The 12752-nt window shown below is 38.8% G+C and overlaps 2 long non-coding RNA genes and 1 other non-coding gene across 4 annotated transcripts; 1 reads left to right on the top strand and 2 right to left on the bottom strand.

Moving 5' to 3' along the window:
• Positions 1 to 1849: 1849 nt before the first annotated feature.
• On the bottom strand, positions 1850 to 5969 carry LOC131194478 (uncharacterized). The gene is made up of 6 exons (XR_009154197.1): positions 5911 to 5969; positions 4638 to 4693; positions 3091 to 3118; positions 2814 to 2884; positions 2474 to 2530; positions 1850 to 2034 (listed from the first exon to the last, which is right to left on the bottom strand). It is a non-coding gene; the product is annotated as an uncharacterized LOC131194478 (long non-coding RNA).
• LOC131189377 (small nucleolar RNA SNORD50) lies at positions 2973 to 3044 on the bottom strand. The gene has a single exon (XR_009152991.1). It is a non-coding gene; the product is annotated as a small nucleolar RNA SNORD50 (small nucleolar RNA).
• Positions 5970 to 6280: 311 nt separating the features above from the next.
• Positions 6281 to 12527, top strand: LOC131189280 (uncharacterized). 2 transcript variants are annotated; one of them, XR_009152967.1, is made up of 3 exons: positions 6281 to 6350; positions 8604 to 8780; positions 11999 to 12527. It is a non-coding gene; the product is annotated as an uncharacterized LOC131189280 (long non-coding RNA). The 2 variants fall into 2 exon arrangements; XR_009152968.1 differs by lacking the exon at positions 6281 to 6350 and adding an exon at positions 6689 to 6791.
• The last annotated feature ends 225 nt before the right edge of the window (positions 12528 to 12752 follow it).

Here is a 12752-nt window from a genome sequence, read left to right as displayed (position 1 = left end):
AGAAAGGTGATCTTTTGGGTCTGCACACTTCTACAGGATGCCTAACCTTTTTTTCTGGCCAGTTGATCAAAATAAATGTTAAGTTTGGCCTTTCCAGGCAAGATTACAAAGTTCTTTCTGGTAATGGAGAACAAACATATAGTAACAATTAGAAAAAAATGTATTTATTCTTCCTTTCTCTTTGCAATTCTTCTGAAAATTGCTAGTTTTCTGTTCCCATTAGCTGGAAACGTATAATCTTAAAATAGAATTACTATAATCGCGTTTTAAAATTGCTGGTGTCTTGTTCCAGTCCAATAATTCAAATTCCAACGATTGCCCCCAATATTACAAAGCTGAAGTGGGTGTTCATGTGCTGACATTTTAATTGATCCCACTTCCACTTTAAAGATTTCAGAAGGAAAGTATGAATGGTTTTACCAATTTGTGAAAATTAACAAGTTATGGAAAGTTGCAAATTATGTTCAAATGTTTCTGGAACTGAAAAAGCCCGCATTGTATCTTTCAATGCTATCCATAACTGAACCAGCAAACGAGTAAAATGTCAGTTGAAGGTTGTCTTAAGGCTGGGGCAGACTTCTCCAGCACTGCAGGCTAGGGAATGTATGCATGTCATTCAGGGACAGTTGCATAGGCGTTACTTTTACACATCAGAGAATGTTAATGTTCTGGTTAGGCAGCCCTCAAACAGCAAAGCACAGAAGTTGGATCAACCAATCAACACATATCACATGAGATTGAATTCAAGTTTGCTTTGGACAGTCTAGAGCCTTCTGCAACCTCTGCTTACACACAAATTCCTTTGTAGTGCAGGTATGTGGCAAGGGCTGTGGGCAGTTGTAGGCAACTCCAAGTCAGCCTTTGGTAAGGACTGTCTTATGCAGAATGTATTATTGGTTTATAGTATTGTCTGCACTAGAGTGAACTGGAGATATATGTGAAGTGCTGTGTGACACTTTCCCTTAAAGGAAATTATGGCACCTATGAAGTATTTCATGGGGTCAAATTGCCTGCTTCCACTTTTAAATGAAACTGTCACTCTTTACAGGACAGTCATCTGCAGATACTAAGTACTTCTACTCATGATTCAGTCTTTGTACTCTATCTTCCAGTTTACCTAACAAAGCTAATTCAATAAAGCGTTATAGATTAGATTACCACTTTGAGGCACTTGCTCTGTCCAGTAATGGAAGACGACAATTCACAACCAAACATGCTCAGAGGCTCAATTCTTTAATTTTTAGTTGCAATGGTTGTGTTACTTTTCGACTGGGGAAAGATGATTTGTTTTGGAATTGAATTTTGAACTGTACCATTTATATTTAAACTTCGTATAAGCTTGAGTGAAGAAACCTGCTGCCCAAGACAGGTTTCTTTTTAACACATTAGCCCAGAAGACTCACCAATGTCACACATTAGAATACTTACTGTATATGCAATATAACTGTCAGATGTGACTGAAAACTTGTAACTTTTCGGCTACATTTTTAAAATGGCTGTGGTTGCATATTTTTCGTTGTTTGGACAAGTAGTTAAACTGAAGATTACGGACTGGGGCTTGAAACCTTTTTGGTGATACTTCTCCCCTAAGGACTTCCAAAAGCCGCAGTTCTCGAACATTTAAATCTACAAAACTCCTTTAAAGGCATAAACAAGTCCTAGCAAAAGGAATGTCTGAAACATTTAAAATTCCTTTCGTAAGTCATTCCATTAAGAGAATTTTATACATAGGAGCATTACAGTAATACTCCTACCCTTTGGGCTCAAATATTACTGAAAGTAATTATCCTGTTCTTTAAAATGTTTCCTTATCCATCCTACCAACAAAGTTTCATCAATAAAAGTCCAATCAGGTGCATTAAACCTTTATTTGTATAACTTATTGCATAGGGCCACAATTACAAAAAATACATTCTGGTGTTAATAAAGTTGTACATTTTTAATGCACTGATTTTCTTCAAATCTTCAAAGATGATGCATGATGTTAACTTCGGCCAAGCCAACTTCAGATTATGTTCCCCTTCGACTTCAACACTGTTGATAAAAATGGACAAATGCAGGAGATAAATTTATATCTTGTCACATGCATGTGCTCAAAAATCCTAGTGAGGGTCATTTGAGTAAACAAATTGCAGAATGCATAATTCTACTCAGAATTATATCACTGCCGTGTTTTGCCAAAAACATTCATTGAAGAACAAAAATACATCTACAAAATCATCTATATTCTCTGGTCTGGTATTGGACATTTGAATATATGGGCATTAACAAATATAACATTTGCAGTACTATAAATTCTCAGCAAAAGTTAACACAAGTACAGTAGTCATTCAACTGACATACAAGCAGTTGCTTGAACTACTGTTTTCAAGCAACGTTTTAACAGTCTGGATATTTTAGTGTTCATTCATTGGAGTCCTCTTATCAATCCTAAATCCAGCTAACAGTTTAATTGTGTTGTACATCATCTTACCATTTTTCCCCCAGAAGACATAATGGCTGTCTTTAGTCCAAGACTGCTCCCATATCACTGTTGAAAAGCAATGATGGAATACTTTACTATACTGAGCAAGGCAATGTATTTTTAAAAATTGGTTTTCCCCACAACTCATTCTTTTAGTTCACAAGTGGGGTCAATAGGATAGGACTGCCCAACAAAAATGCCTATAATATAATAAAATACAGCTCCAATGAGAACTGAATTTTTAAAATTAAATCTTAAATTTGCAGAGGTTGCAAAGATTTATTTCACTTTCATCTAAATTAAGCCTAGTAGTAAATCACAACACAGTAATCCAAAATATTCTACTCACTTGATGCATGTTAGGAATCAGAAACTCAAGACCCAATGCCAAATGCGTCCCAGCTGCTCTCTGAATTTCATCTACAAGTCAAAATAGCATCAGTGTAAGAGAATATTCTAGCAGCAATGTTTCTGCATAACAAATTCCAGTTGTATTAATGGCAGTATAACCTCAGAAGCCGGATCCAAATTGGCATTTTTTCATCAAGAAGTCAGGTTCGGGATAGGCTCATCACTGGTTGGGCCATTCCATACTATTTATTACAGTAAAAACAGTTCACACATACCTTCATCTTAACAGTAGTGTTATCAGGTCTGAAAAGAGAAAAAGCAAACGTAAATTCTTATTCCATAGTTTGCATTTCTACGAAGTACAATTTGTTATAAAGAAGCATTCAAACAAAAATTGGTTCAAAGTTATTACATTGAATTTTAGTACAAATGCAACATCTATAATGCCAAGAAGGAAAAAAAAATAATTGAATGAAAATTATGGCTTCCAAAAACCGGCTTGCATTCTTTAAGAGTTGTCCATCTATCAGCAAAATTAGTTTTCTGTTTCAGTAATTTTCAAATCAACTCCAGAAGGCTGAGAAACCCTCAGAATATATTTGAGAAATTCCACTTCACAAGAGAAATATGTAACTATCATTGTAGGCCTAAATGATTCCAACAAGAGAGCCATTTCATGAACAGGAATGTTTCCATTCTTACAAAGGGAAGATTTCTCCAACAGCGAATGTTACAATTTGAAAAGGAAGCCTTATAGATATATATATACTCTTAGTAGAGGCAGTTTGGTTAAGGTCCTGGCCTAGAAATCAGGGACTGTGACTCCTTCAGGCATAAAAACCAGCTGGGTGACTTTGGGCCTCACACTCTCAACCCAACACACCTCATAGCGTTGTTGTTGTGGAAAATGGTAGGCAGGAGTATTAAATGTTTGGCACCTTGAGTTGAGCTAATTTTTAAAAAGTGGGATAAAAATTCCTATACAACAGATCTGCCAAAATTTCACATACAGGTAGCCCTACTGCCACAACTGAGCCTAACATTTATGTGGCTAAATGAAATATCTGTTTTGCCCTATTTTATGACCTTTCTTGCTACAGTTGTTAAGTTAATAATAGGGTTAAGTGAATCTAGCTTCCTCACTGACTTTGCTTGTCAGAAGTTTGCAAAAACTGATTACATGACTCCAGGACACAGCAACTGTCATAAATATGAACCAGTTGCAAAACATCAAAATTTTGATCATGTGTCCATGGGGATGCTACAACAGTTGTGGGAAAGTCATAAATCACTTTTTGAGTGACACTGTAACTTCAAACGGTCACTAAATTAACTGTTGTAAGTCAAGGACTACCTGTATAGTAACAATCTTTACAGTGACAAAATTATTTCAGTTGGAATTAGGTCTATAAGATATATAGTATTTGGTCAGGAATTTATTTTTATCAGTCACACTAACTTCAAATTGAGAATTTACACTAACTATAGAAATTGTTGCCCAGTAGTTTAACCAAAACTATTCATTCATAGGGATGTCCTTATCCAGCAAATATTTCATATTAAAATATTTTTAAAAAGATAAATGCAAACTCATATTAAGAAAAATAATTTAAAGTTAAAACTAAATGAAAAAATACAAAATAGATACAAAATTTTTAAAATTTTCCGAATTAGTTGGGTACATGAATCCAAAACATTCTCATTGCAATATTACAAACGATTGGTTCCAATCCGATGTATGTGTCCCTTCCTCATAAAATATATTCGCCTACAATCATACATAATGCGAAACTTAAAATGAACATTCAATTGTGAAACGTACCACGGAGTTCATTGTGTGTAACAGCAACACCATCACAGGTTTTAGGATCATATTTCCTGGAACGTAAAAATATGAGTTTTTAAAATCAAATACCCGTGTACAGTAATCAAGCTTTGTAAGTGAATCCTAATGTCTGAAGGGCAGCAGTAGCTTCGTTTTCATGTTATTCACTTGCATGTGTAACTGCAGGTGTCTATTAAAACATTCTGACCTATGCAGCATGAAATCACTAATTCAAATGACAATCCATAAGCCATGCTTTCAGAGCTTCCCAATCCTGGTCCACCAGCCAAAATGTTCAGGGTAGTCATTTTTAAATTATTATAAAATTAACTACGCTTATAGTAGCTAACCAGATTTTTCCACTCTTCTCTAGCCACTAATTTGAGTTGCAGCCGAGCATTGAAACAAAGTCCTTCTAGTTTAAATCATGTACTTTTATCATTAAATCACGCCCATTAATCAGCGGTATGCCTCACTCCCATCAGGCTCAAGTTTGCAATCTCAAAGCATCTCTCTCCCCGAAGCAAGTCCTGCAAAACATCTGATCTCCACAATTTGCACTTTTCAAGGGCTGCACGGGCATTCTGGCTCCTAACAGCTTCGAATAGCCAGTTTAATCTCTTAGAATAGAATAGAATTCTTTATTGGCCAAGTGTGATGGGACACACAAGGAATTTGTCTTGGTGCATATGCTCTCAGTGTACATAAAAGAAAAGATACCTCCATCAAGAATTCTAAGATACAACACTTAATGGTAGTCATAGGGTACAAATAAGCAATCAGGAAACAACATCAATATAAATCATAGGGATAACACTTTTAGTGACACTCAAGCCGCAAGAACCGCGAGGGACTGGACGGCTCTCTCCTTTTCCCGGCAATAATCGCGCTCCCATCCAGCACTGCGGGCTTTTGGCGCGGAAGGAAAATTTTTTTTGTTGGGGGAGGCTTTTCAATTAAGAGGTTATCCTTGAAAGGGAAGCCTCCCGTTTTTCCCCCCATCCTTTCTTTTAAGTTAGCTCCATTGCAGGTTATTCGAGGCTCGACCCTGTCTCAGCGCCGCTCAAAAATAAGAGGTAAAATGCGCCGGATCAGGGGCTCCCCCACAAGAGCTGTCCCTAAAAAGGAGTGCCGACCTCGTGCAAGTTGCCTTCTTTATAGTTGTCGCAAATCCCCCCGAGAGAGGTGGAGGGGGAAGAAAGGGAGGGCGAGCCACGCACAAAATGGCGACGGCCGCTTTTCTCCGTCCTCCCACCCACCACAAACTTACCACGCTCCGAACGTACAAGCAAAAGGGCGCGCGAGTCCTTTCAAGGCTTTATATAAGTCTCCGGGCACGAAAGGGAGGCTGGTCACGCCCCTCCATTCTCATTGGATACAGGGGCGGAGAGGGGGAAGGCTGTTCTTGCATGAGTTAATTCCGCCCGCCCCGCCCGTCTCGTCCCGCCCCGCCCACGAAACGTAAGAGCTACGAGTGCAATTTTAAATCCCTCGTGAATTTTTTTTTCCTCTTTTACCCCGATGGCCTTTTTGTCTTTTTTTTTATTCTCTTTGTGGGAATAAGTCCCCTCTTTGTGGGGACTTTCTTCCATTGTTTCTCCACATTCACTGAGTAAGACCTGGAAAAGAACTGAGCGGGGATTTTTCCCATTGCCGCCGTTACGAAAAGCGAGCTCGGCTGCACGGAATTGCTTTTAGAAGGGATTAGTGGTAAAAGCGGTGTCCCTTAACAGTGAAATCCAAACTTCATTTGCCATGTTGAACAGAATGCAATCTTAATATTGCATATTAATAATATTGCATATCAATATTAATGCAATTAAAACCTGAGAAGCGGTCCGCCAGCCATTGTTGTCATTTTTGTTAATCAATGAACTAGTTTTTGTATTTTGTATGTATTTTGTTGGTAGCACCCATACAAATTTAGCTGGGGGTGAGCAAAAACTGCAGCATGCAGGCTTTGCGGGAAGGGGAGTCGGCTAGGGCTACGATGCTGCCGGGGTTCTTCTGATCTAGGCCCCCTCGATCGGCGTCCGCGGTTCCAGATGATCAGCGCTGCCTGCTAAGAGCCAGCTGGGCAGCGGGTGGCCTCAGAGGGGTGGGTGAGACGGGCAGCGACCAAAGCCGGAGGCCTGCCAGAATCCACACCCGGTAAAGAAAAGAGGAGGAGGCGGGGAGAGGAAGAAAAGATATAAAAGCAGGTGGTTCTGGCGAGAAAAGAGAAGAGTGGAGGATAGAGAAGGTGATAGGGGTGGGTGAGGTTTCTCTGAGGCAAGCTTGAGGGAGCTAAAGAGAGAAAGAAGGAGATAAGGATATGTGGGGCAAGCCTGAGGGCCATAGAGAAGAAAAGGAAGGATAGGTGAGGCTTCTGTGGGGCAAGCCTGAGGGAGATAGAGAGAGGAGGAGATAAAGATATGTCTTTCAACAAATAGGGGAGGCTTCTCAGGGCAAGTTTGAGGGAGATAGAGAAGGAGATAGGGTTAGGTCAGGCAATTGTGGGGCACCCTGAGGGAGATCTAGAAGGTGATAGGAGAGATGAGGCTTCTGTGGGGCAAGCCTGAGGGAGATAGAGAAGGCGATGGAGATAAGTGAGGTTTCTCTGGGGCAAGCCTGAGGGAGATAGAGAGAGAAGGTGATAGGATAGGTGAGCCTTCTGTGGGGCATCAGATTTTGAGCACCATATTTTAGGAAAACTATTGAAAAACTAGACCGTGCCCAATCAAGAACAGCTAAGAATAGAGGCTAGAAGAAAAATAATAGTTGGAGGTGTCGTGTATGTTTAATCTGAAGAAGCGTAGTCAAAGAAGCTATAGCAATTTATTTCTTACAGAGCCAGGAATTCGAGATTACTTCCAAATTCCATTCTAACCCGTTTATGATTTGTCTGTGGTAATTTTCAATCATCCAGGTCATGGTGTCCCAAAAGTGCTTTTTCAAGATACAACTGGACTTTCTGGTTTTCTTTGAAGACATTTCGCTTCTTACCCAAGAAGCTTCGTCAGCTCTGACGATGGTGGGGAATGGAAGGATTTATATTCCTTGCAGACAGCTGATCATTTGCATTTTTTACAGAGTCGCGGGGGCCATTTGGAGATTTATATATCCTCAGGGTCACCTGAATAGTGCAAATGGGTTTGGAGCCTTTTTTTTTTTTTTTGGGAACTGTTGAAAGGACTGTGTTGTAAACTGGAGATAGATGATATTGTAGCCAGGGGTGGGTTCCACTTACCTTTACTACCAGTTCGCAATGGGAGCGCGCATGACATTGGGCCAGGTGGGCGGAGTCTCCCACCGCCATTACTACCGGTTCACAAGAACCGGACTGGACTGGGAGCAACCCACCACTGGTTGTATCCCTCCCCCTCTGTTGAGAGAGGGCTGTTCAATTTTGACATAGATGGCTACTTTGACCCCTCTTTTAAACTGTCCTCTTTTGCTGTCTTCAAAAGAATGACCTTTGTCTTTTAAATGCAGATGGACTGCTGAATCTAGTCCTGATGGGTTTGTTCTCCTATGTTGTGCCATGTCTTAAAGAAGTGGTTGTTTTGTTTCACCAGTGTACAGATCTGCACGACTCACTGCATTGTACCATATATCTGAAAAGCTCAGGAGGATCTTCAGCCCACACAACATACATGCACACTTTATACACTAAGGCAGAAACTTGTTCACCCCAAGGATAAAACACCCAGACAAAACTGAGCAGTGTGGTATATGCAGTAAAATGCAGTGAGACATGTGCAGATCTATACATTGGTGGAAAAAAGCAAAGTCCAGTTGCCTCTTGAAAAAGCACCTTTGGGACAGCCATTTATGATTTGCGTACCTGTAATCTGTTGTTGGATGATGTTGGAATACAGTACTCAACTGCTTCGAAATTTGTCAGATTTGGTATTCAATGCATTTTGTGAAAATGTTGTTCCGGTACTCATTGTTTGTTTGGTATTCAACATGTTGTGATAGGAAAATTGTTACTGCCATGGAGAACGGACAGGTAGTTGGCCATGCCAGGAATGTCACTGCAAAAGGAAAAGAGGAATGGTCACAGAGGGCAGACAGGAAGTCAGCCATGCTGAGAAGGTCGCTGACATAGGAAAAAGGGACAGACAGTCCTTCCTGGCAGAAACAAAGGGTCACCTGGTAAGTCATGTGATTTGTTTGGCACTCATTGTCTTTAGTACAAGTTGCACCTCCTGGAACCAATTGATGACAAATACTGAATACCGGTGTAAATGGGCTAGAGATGAAATGAGAGCAACATCATGAAGTAAGGGAAAGAAATGGTTGTCAAGAATGATTTGCCATGGTTAAATATAAGTGAAGACATAATTTAAGTATAATTTTGAGCCAATCTGTAACCTTTAAAATAGGTCTAGTCATTAAAAATACACAAATTGCCCCAAACATCACATATTTGAAAATAAGTTAACATTTGAAGCATTTTAGAAAACACATTTGCCTTGCCATGTTACCCAGATGTCTTCTCTGCATTGTTACAGTATATCTACACATCATATTTAGGTTCAGGTTGTTAGGAAAATAAGCACAGATGTGCTTATAATATTGTGAGCTATTATATTTATCTCTACTTCACATACTGGACAAATAAACCAAACTCTAAAGGCCCTGACTGTTCTTAAATCCTCCAGCTGTAAAAGGATTGATATAGTAGCTGGGTCTTGTCAAAGCCTCTTTGTCCAAAGTGTTTTGTGTAAACAAACTTGAGACAACTGGGCACAATTCTGTATTGTCAAGGGCCAAAAAGCAGTAGTTATTACATAGTGAATTGAAACCATAATTTTAGCACTTTTACTGCCAATTCCAATAACTGGAAAATTATGCATTAGGAGGTTTTGAAACTTGACTGAGGAGATATTCTGAGTCTGCAAAACAGTCAACAGTCATTTGAAATCATGTATTGCACATTTAGGTAAGACATGCAGAAAGCTAGAGAGAGAGAGAGAGATTTAGCAATCTTCTATTGCTAAATTGTAATATTAGATTCTTGTCTGTAATAAGTATCTTAAGGTCAAGTTGTATCTAAGAGTAAGACAATTCAGAATAAAGAATAACGGGAGGGAGGGGGAGAGAGATTAATCCTATCAAATTTCTTAATATTTCAACATAAGTGCAACTCTAAAATAGGATATAATGAAAGATAAAATGGACAATTTATGTTTTTGGATGGTACTTTAAAGATTTAAATCTAAGTAACCACAAATTATGTCTTAATCTACTTAACACTTCCATTTTATGAGGCCAGGCAGATACCACTGGGCACTAAGATTTTCTTTTGAGCAAAAAGACATTGATTTATTGAAATTTAGCAATAGCAATTTTAGTGCAATTTTAGTTTCAAGGAAAAATGCTAATAGGACTACTTTCCTGGAAGTAAGAAAAAGTGCTGCTCTGACTCAAAATGCCTTTGCCATTAGACTACACTGAGTACTGCCAGGTTGTTCTTTTCATGTCCCTTAAACTTTTGGCAATCTCTTAAGTGGGACAATGGGGGTTGGTTCATATGTATACATGACTGCCTGCCCCCTGCCTCGTTTCTTATTTTAGTGATTAAAGAACTGTATGTTATGAGACTGGAAGATCAGTGGTCAGGCTTGAGAGCATCATGAAGTCAGCAGAGCCCAGATATGTTGTGTGACCTGGAGGAGAATGGCTAATTATTGTTAGACTCCGGCATGAAAAAAAGCCTCTAATTTATTTTGGAACATAGAATGACGATTGTCAGATCTTCTATTGCTAAATTGCAATATTAGACGCTTGTCTGTAATAAGTATCTAAGGTCAAATTATATCTTAAGAGTCTAAGACAATTCAAAATAAAGAGCTCATTATCCAGACCAGTGGTCTCCAACCTTTTTTGGCATTATTTATTTATTTATTTATTTTATTTTATTTTATTTAATCGAATTTTTATACCGCCCTATCTCCCGAAGGACTCAGGGCGGTTTACAGCCCGATAAAAATACAGATATAATACAAAATAAAAACTAATTAAAAAACTTATTTAAATAGGCCAAAATTTAAAATTACAATTAAAATGATAAAACCCCATTAAAATTAAATTTAAAATTGAAATTCTAGTCCAGTCCTGCTCGCGGTGGAAGGTTCGAAGGTCAGGAAGTTGACGAAGTCCTGGGGGAAGTTCATTCCAGAGGGTGGGAGCCCCCATCAGGGACTTGCTTCATGGAAGACAAATTTCCCATGGACTGAGGGGAGGGGGAGGAGTGTGCAACCTAGATCCCTCACATGTGCAGTTTACAGTAGGGTTCACAGACCCCACTCTCCATTCTCTTTGCATGTAAGAAGCCCTGTGAGATGCAAAGGTAAAATGATCGTATGTTGGCATCCTTCCAGTTTTAAACATTGGAATCATGCACCTGTATCTATCATTGTGTTCTGTCACACATACCTGGAGTGAGACAGATAAGTTCTAAACCCTACATATGTACAGGCTGCTAAACCTCAAGTCGGTTGGAGAGAATAATAGCTGTCCTGAACTTGAAACCTGGAATTGAATCTTCCTACAATCAGAAAATTAATCATCCACAAAATCTGCAGAACAGCAATTCAGAGGAAAACTTCAGCTTTCCTGTCATTTCAAATAAAGAGGAGAGCCAAAAAGAAAGTACTTCCATTTCCAAAAGCAGTTAGTACTGAGAAACTAAACAAGTCCAGAGTCAATCCCAAAATGGTACAAAACATTTCATGTAGAAGTGCTACTCATAAAGTTACCTTCTGTCTTATGATCTGCATTTGGCTTACCTCTGAAGTTAAATAACCCTTCTCCCTCCCAGCAGCAAGCATAATATAGCTTTTCACAACTGATTATCCTCTAGATATGTGTATTATAATATGCTAGTTCTGTACCCACATGTCTCACTGGCTGAAAATTCTGAAATTTTTAGTGGAACAACAGCTGGGGGAGGGGGACTCATGGGAAAGCTCCTCTAGTACAGCATACAATGACATAATTCAGCATAAATATCTGATTGCAAATTTTCATTCACAGAATTTGCATTATTTTGCTCTTTAAAATATTCTGACCATTTAGTTTGAAATTTGTTTGAAAGTGATCTTTGTAGCAGCTGTGAATGGTCACTGAGAATCATACAATAATGAATGGAATTTGTCCAAATGAGCATGTTTAGAATTGGAATATTTTATTTCATAATAAAGGTTTACTACAGGTGTGGCTTTAGTTTGATATTAGCATACATTTTCATTTTATGACCAGTAGGGGGCAATTAAACACAAGGTATTTATTGTATTTCTCTCCAATACAATAAAAGCTGCTAATTAATTCACTCTATTTCTGTTTGAGAAAGAGGCTTTAATCTTTAGTTTTTTACAGAATGCAAGTTCATCTGTACTACTGAACCTGACTCATGGGACCGGAGAACTGAGAAGAAGGCCGTTTTTTGGCAAAAATTGCACCAAATGCATAACAACAAGCCTATAATGGGATGGAGAAGGCTCATCTTTGACTCAAGTTGTGAATGCATGCAGAAACAATATCTTAACAATATCAATTAATAAGGGCCAACGTGTATCATAAAGAAAGGCTTAATTTATAGAGATTTTCATTACTAAATGTGCTGAGACCTGTAGAGTCTCAATCCCTTTTAAGTATTTATTTCTAACATTTGCTTGTGTTGGAAAGAACAAAAAAGAACACCCAGCTGTAAGAAAAGGAATGGCAACCAAAATTTGCTGGTTGTCTTAAATCTACATCTATTCACACACACTTACACACCCCTCACAATGAGAGGTATAAGCAAGGGTACTTGAAGCACAAGATTGTACACCTTTTTGTAGGTGGAAACCATCTGTTAAGCTGTATATTGCAGGCTCAACCTCTAAACATAGGCAAGGCCGGGAAAATTAAACAGTAGTTGTGATTAAATACGTTTGTGTGAGGCTTCTGTGTGCAACTTTTATTTTTCCCCTTCTGTCACGTTAAAAATTATAGCTGGGTGATAATTTCAGGAGTTGCTCTAAAGCAGGGGTCTCTAACCTTGGCAACTTTAAGCCTGAAGGCCTTCAACTCCCAGAATGCCCCAGCCAGCTTTGCTTTGCTGGCTGGGGAATTCTGGGA

Source organism: Ahaetulla prasina, chromosome 1, assembly GCF_028640845.1.
Source record: "Ahaetulla prasina isolate Xishuangbanna chromosome 1, ASM2864084v1, whole genome shotgun sequence".
In the NCBI taxonomy this organism is placed as follows: domain Eukaryota; kingdom Metazoa; phylum Chordata; class Lepidosauria; order Squamata; family Colubridae; genus Ahaetulla; species Ahaetulla prasina.
Note: the sequence above shows the minus strand (reverse complement) of the source record. Positions and strands in the feature narration are given on the sequence as shown.